Below are 6,360 nucleotides of genomic sequence, written 5' to 3' on the forward strand. Positions count from 1 at the left end.
ACGTGTAGACTTGAAATTCATATTAAAAAGAGAAAACTGGGTTAAGTGAAGCGTGACTGCGTGGGGGCCACTACATGGTTAAACTTCCACTTATATTGGATTCATAAAATATCAAGTAATGGTACACACACTAAATTTGTATACCAAATTTTATAAACTAAATAGAGTAATGCTATGAAAACTAAATAACATGGAAGTTGATGATTGGATTATTACTTCAACGTTGATAAAAATGCTTATTTTTTATTGGTGACACATCATTTAGTTTGCAAATTTAGTTTACAAATTTAATCTACCTAACATTACTCAACTAAATGATATGACAGTTGATTATTGAATTATTACTTAAACATTGATAAACATGCTTATTTTCTTATAGTGACACATCATTTGATTTCTAAATTTTGTTTACAAATTTAGTCTTTTTAGCATTACCCTAAAGTAAATTAGCAAAATTCAAACATAATGTTAACCTTGGTTTATATTTGTCTCAAATCTTAATCATCTTGTTTGGGCGCTACTCAGACTGTGGACTTGTTGAGAAAATCTACCATTTTGAACAAGATGGGCTTTAGGTATCGTTTGGTATGCAGATGAGACGGGACGGAACGGAATAGGACGAGACGGGACGGGACAGGACGGAACGGAACAGAGCGGGAGCAAAGATGCTCTCGGATGAAAACAAGGAGGAAGAAGAAGGAGACGGAGAGGTTATAATTTTGTGTTCCACGGATGTGGAACGAGTCGTTCCAAGGGGGTGAGGTGGAACGAAAATTCATCCAAAACTCGTCCCGTGGAACAGCTCGTTCCATCCGTTTTAGGCGCACCAAACGTGGGACGGAACGCCTTGTCCCACTCTGTTCCGTCACGTCCCACGTACCAAACGGTACCTTAAAGATCTATGCGAATATGAAGGGTTGTGAGTTTTAAGGTTGTTTTTCGACTAGTATTTTGAATAAATCAGTTTGTTGGGTTTGTATTTTAACCTTTTGAAGAAATTTACTGGTGTCAAAGTCATAGGTCTTGTTTTTGCCCACAATCTCATATCAGACCGAAAATCACGATATCCACCATAGAAACGTCGAACTCACATTGCTTTTTTTTTTTTCTTTTTTAATTTTATTTGTGCTTTGATTTTTGGGTGTTTAATTAATAGTTTGGATATGTTCTTCTATATGAGATGAACTTGCCCTCAAAATTTCATGCAAAAAGGTGCCACAATTTAAGAGAAATCACAAAACCAAATTCTATGTATTTCCTAAATCTTAGTTTTTTCAGCAGTTTTACGAGATGATTTTGATTTTTGAGGCATCGAGGGTCTCTTTTCCTTTTATTTTTGGCATGGGTTTTAATTTGTAATCTGGACAAGTATCAAAGAATTAGAGTGTAGTCAATTGGATTTCAGGATTTTTAAAGACTTTTTAGGTGATAGATTTCAAAAGATTGTAGAATCCTTACAACTTTCAAATGGATTTTCAAAGATTCTTATGAACTTTGATTAAAGATTTGAATTGAATTTTGAGATATTTCTTGTTATTTAAAAAAGTATTTTTTAAATAGAAAATAAGATTAAAAAAAAATGAAAAAAAAAATTGAAGACTTTGCGTAGTTCTCTCTAGTAACCCTAAACTTCCATGGTCCTCCATGAGTAGAAAAATTTAAATACAAATTAATAAGCTGCCCAAAGTTTAACTTCCACCGGAATCATTCATGAAAGCAAGATTTAGAAGGATTCAAGATGTGCGTGGATAAAATCTTTGGGTTGAGGGCTTCCCTGACAAATCCACCCATTAATGTAAAATGTCTTGCCATCCAAGATGGACTGAGTCTCATTCCTCCCCACAAAACTCTAACTTCGTTTCGTCGCAAAAATTCGACCCCGAGTTACTGAAAGACATATAGATGAAAGCCACACACGACGTGAATCCGATAATTTGGTAGAACATTTCATTTCTTGTCACTACAATTTTATTCTCCTTTGCAGAGGACAAGATCATCAAAAGCTCCAAAGTTTAATAATTTGATTGTGGGTTAGAATTAATCTCACCAGGAAGGATTGAATTTGAAAGTTACATTTGCAGTGGATAATTTGCTTGAGTTAATTACCTTTGCGTCTACAGGGGGTTCTACACCTCCAAAATGCAATCTAAAAAGAAGAAAATAGTACGTTTATGATCTACTTTCATTTGGATAATCATGAAAGTTGCCATTCTTTTCTTCGTTCAATTCTTAACTTTTTTGAGTTTTATCAAAAACATGAGTATTGAATTTGTGAAATTAACTGGTACCCAGATGAGATTATGATCCTCATAACCCAGATATGAACACCTAAATCCTTATCTTGCTAAGAAATGTATATTGATGTCCTGATATATATACAAGTCGAAAAGGGAAGAGAGAAGTTTATGCAGCAAGTGTTGAGGAAGGTCTGAGGATATGTGGGGAATGCGGTAGAGAAATCAGAGTAATCATACATATGTTATTAGCTCATCATGCATGCTTATTCCAGTGTTGTACTCGCCTCGGGCCAAGATCAACTTTACGTATATGTTCACATCGCATTGATACGCGCTTTGGATTCATTTTAGGTGCTAGTCTGTACTAGACTGCAATAGGCAACAACATCTTGTATGTGACGTGCTTATCGCCATCTTCACATGATTGTGATACTAGAGCGTAGATAATTTATCACACACAACCTGTCTCATGTCAAAATATCTCTATGTGTCAGGGTATGTCGATGAGTATTTGATATTTTATGTTTTCATTTCATAGATATTGTGATTTACCGTGTTAGTGAAATATTGCTTTTACGGTACTTGTTTCCATTCTATACATAGTTTGATATGTTGAAACTAATACTTGTTTTATAGTTGTTGGATAAATATCAACAATCAATGATAAATTTATATATGCTAATAAATAATTAATGCGAATGAATAATTCAACAGAATATGAACAAAATGAAATAATATTCAAACAGACAAACTGAAGATTGAGGCTTCCGTACCACAATGTCCTTGAAACAGAAATTTCGTACCTACTCAGTGCTTGTAGTTCTATGAACGTCTGCTTCACCAAAATTCAACGATCTAAGTCAGGATTCCAACACTGGAAAACTAGACTTCTGGGGAATTTCTTTGTGGTTCTTTTAGTAAGAAGGTTTGGAATTGTAGAAGAAGAATTTGATTTTTCTATGTTCTAAATGCCATGTAGATGGATATATATATATATATATATATAGGTTTATGCATGTTCGTAATAGGTATGAGAATGAGATGCGTCTGTTGAGAGACATCTTCTCACAGAGGTGCTTTGCTCTTTGGCATTCTTTCATCACTTCAAACTTCATCTGAAAAGATAAGTATGTTGATATAAAAAATAATTATTTAATTAAATCTAAAATTAATTAAAAATAATTAATTAAAGAATTTAATTATTAGAGCCCAAGTCCCTAGGGTTAAGGCCCATCTTTTGATAATTAATTATATATTAATTATCAATTAATTAGCGCACCCCAAAACTCAAGGTTTGAGCTTAATGTTACTTTCCAAGGTCCAACACTTCAATCACTTTCTAATAGGGAGAAAGTCTTATAGAGTGAAGGAACCTTTCGATGGTGACAAATTTGGGACAAAATAGAATGAAGCTTTCTACTCAAATTTTCCAACAATAGTGAAGGGTTACAACTTTAATGAAAACAACGATTTTACAAAACTTTGCTTTTTCGGCTTGCTCACCTTTGTATTTTGCCCCTCCATGATTTTAGTGGCAGAGCACTTGCAACGACAATGATTTCTGACAAACATTGACGTGTAGGAGGTTACTCCTGATGATATAATGCTTATTTTACTTTTACTTCTATCTTTCTTATGCTCTGACATTCACGTAGGAGATGAGTTTAATCTCACTCACATGCGCACTCTTATTCTAGTAATTTTTAGGTTTTAATTTATTCATATTTTTCCACATCACTATATTTTATGGCTTCATCATCTTCTAGATGTCGGCATGCACAACTCTATTCGGTGTCCAATTGGACATTCCGAATCAAAGTGTGTCAAACAGGTCATTTTGTTTCAACTTCAAGAGGAAAATGATGGACTTGGCAAGTGAAGTCTAGTTTTTCATTTTGCAATTAGATTTTTAACATGATGTAACTTTGTGAATGATCTTTATTGGATCATCATTATATTTGGGATATTTGGATTGTTATTTAAGAATATTGCGTTGTTGAACTTGAATGGCATGTATTTTGGCTGTTTATCATGCATGAGTGTGGAATTATTGTTAAATTATATGTTTTGGTGCAAGTACTATTATATATTTTTATTAATCATTGTTTTATGCAATGCAAGTCACGAACATAGCGCGACATTACATACCTGTACCTCCAACGTGATGCCTTACGCGACGAGATTTCTAACTCCGCTTGATGTTAACCTTGGTATTAGAAATGGGTGTGCGATTTGTTAGCTTCTAATCGACGAGTTAATGAGATAATTAGACTCTTCTAATCGCTGAATGAATTTAGAACTCACTTTTTAATTCAGCCTTTTAATGAGATGTGTGACGTTTAGCTGCACATCGTAGCTCCCAAGTCGATGTAGAATTCAGGAAGAACTTTTTTTTTTTGAAATTCTAATGCAACACGATGCTTATCTTAGACAATGCTCTCGATCATATTAATTTGGGCTCTTTCATGTCAACTACCCAAGTAATCACTAATGATTCCACTATTGTAATTTGGAATTCATTTCCTTAAATTACCTTTACATGCTCTAGCAAGATACTACTGAGTCATTTAAAAGAACATTATTTCTCAATTTTAAGGGTTCAAAAATTTATTGTTATACATTCACGTGTCTCCATGAATAAAACCAATGACATGGATAATGCACTAAGAGAAATACTAAGAAGACTCTACCAAAATAGAACTCTACGCCATGTTATTGTTTTGAAACAATATTTTATGATGTTGATACGAAAATTGTGCAGAAAGTCCCAATTTTAAGAAAATCTCATTAACATTTCTCCTACACTAAACAAGCCCTTGGCCATGATGTGTATCACAAAGTCAATGACCTATCCACGAGAAAATTGTGATGACCTATTTTAGTGTCACCGCACCACCACTGCCATCATACATGGCTGGGTTGAAGGGTAATTATAAAAAATTAGGAGGGCAATTTGGGCTGCAGTGTTTGGGGTTTGGGGTGACGTCGGTGTCAGAGACAGGTTTGCAGGGCTTGTGGGTGGGCGTAGGATTTCAGGGAGAAAAATGGGGAGAAGGGCAGCTGGGAAGCTTTCCCTTCTATTGCTAAATGCATTAATTTGAAAGAGAGAAGAGAGAGCGCCGTCGCCCGGGGCGGCCGGGGGGGGGGGGGGGGGGGGGGGGTGGGGGATGTGGTTCCCAGATTGTCGCTAGTTTTGGATTCTAAGATCGGCTAATTCGGCAGTTGATCTTTGGCTTCGTGATATAGTAGGGAAGTATGTGATCTTATTTGGGTCAACAGACTCTCATCTTCCCTTATTCATGTTTTATGTAATGACGGCCTCTCGTGTCCCCACTAATTGTATTGGTAGTGTGAGGAGGGACGTTTTAGCACTAGGTGCGGCGTCTAGGTCTCCTGTCACCTCCTTGCACTACCTTTTCCTACTAGTTTTTTTGGCTGTTTGCCTTGTTGTAGGCCTTCGGGTACTTTTAGCATCTTTATCCGAGTAATGCTATATCCTGTTTTCCAAAAAAAAAAAAAAAAAAAGGGGGATTGAGCGGTTGATTTGGGGAGAGAGAGAGATAAGAGAGCGTGACAGGTACCTGTACACAGTTGAACCTTTTTTATCATAACTTTTTCAGGCGGTTCTTTTCCATGATTTCAGAAATTAAGGATTCATTTGAAAGACAATAGTAACGATAGAAATTAGGGTTTAGGTACTTTTAATCATAATCCATGCCTTATGTTCTGAGAATTCATCATTCCAGCGTTGTTTTCTATCTTAATTCTTGCACCAGTTGTTACTCTTGACAAAATCACGTAGAATTCATATGCTTTGGTATGGTTCAAAATGATATCATGTGAAGAAGTTTCATCACTGCTTTGATATTGTGACTTGCAATGTGCTTAAGAGCTTATGTGCAGTTGCATTTTTCTCTGCGCATTGCAGTTGATATCATGACTTTCAATCTACAAATTTGATGGTTTTAAAATTTTAATTGTGGAAATGGGGTTGAATTGGTTATGTTATCAATTTAGCCCAAAAAGATTGAAGACTTTGTGTTTATGCCTGCAAGCTTGGTTTTTGAGAGGTTTTTGGTCAGGGAATTTATTTTGTGTTTATGGTTCATGTATTATTAAAGTT

This window comes from Pyrus communis, chromosome 14 (assembly GCF_963583255.1).
Source record: "Pyrus communis chromosome 14, drPyrComm1.1, whole genome shotgun sequence".
Taxonomy (NCBI): Eukaryota; Viridiplantae; Streptophyta; class Magnoliopsida; order Rosales; family Rosaceae; genus Pyrus; species Pyrus communis.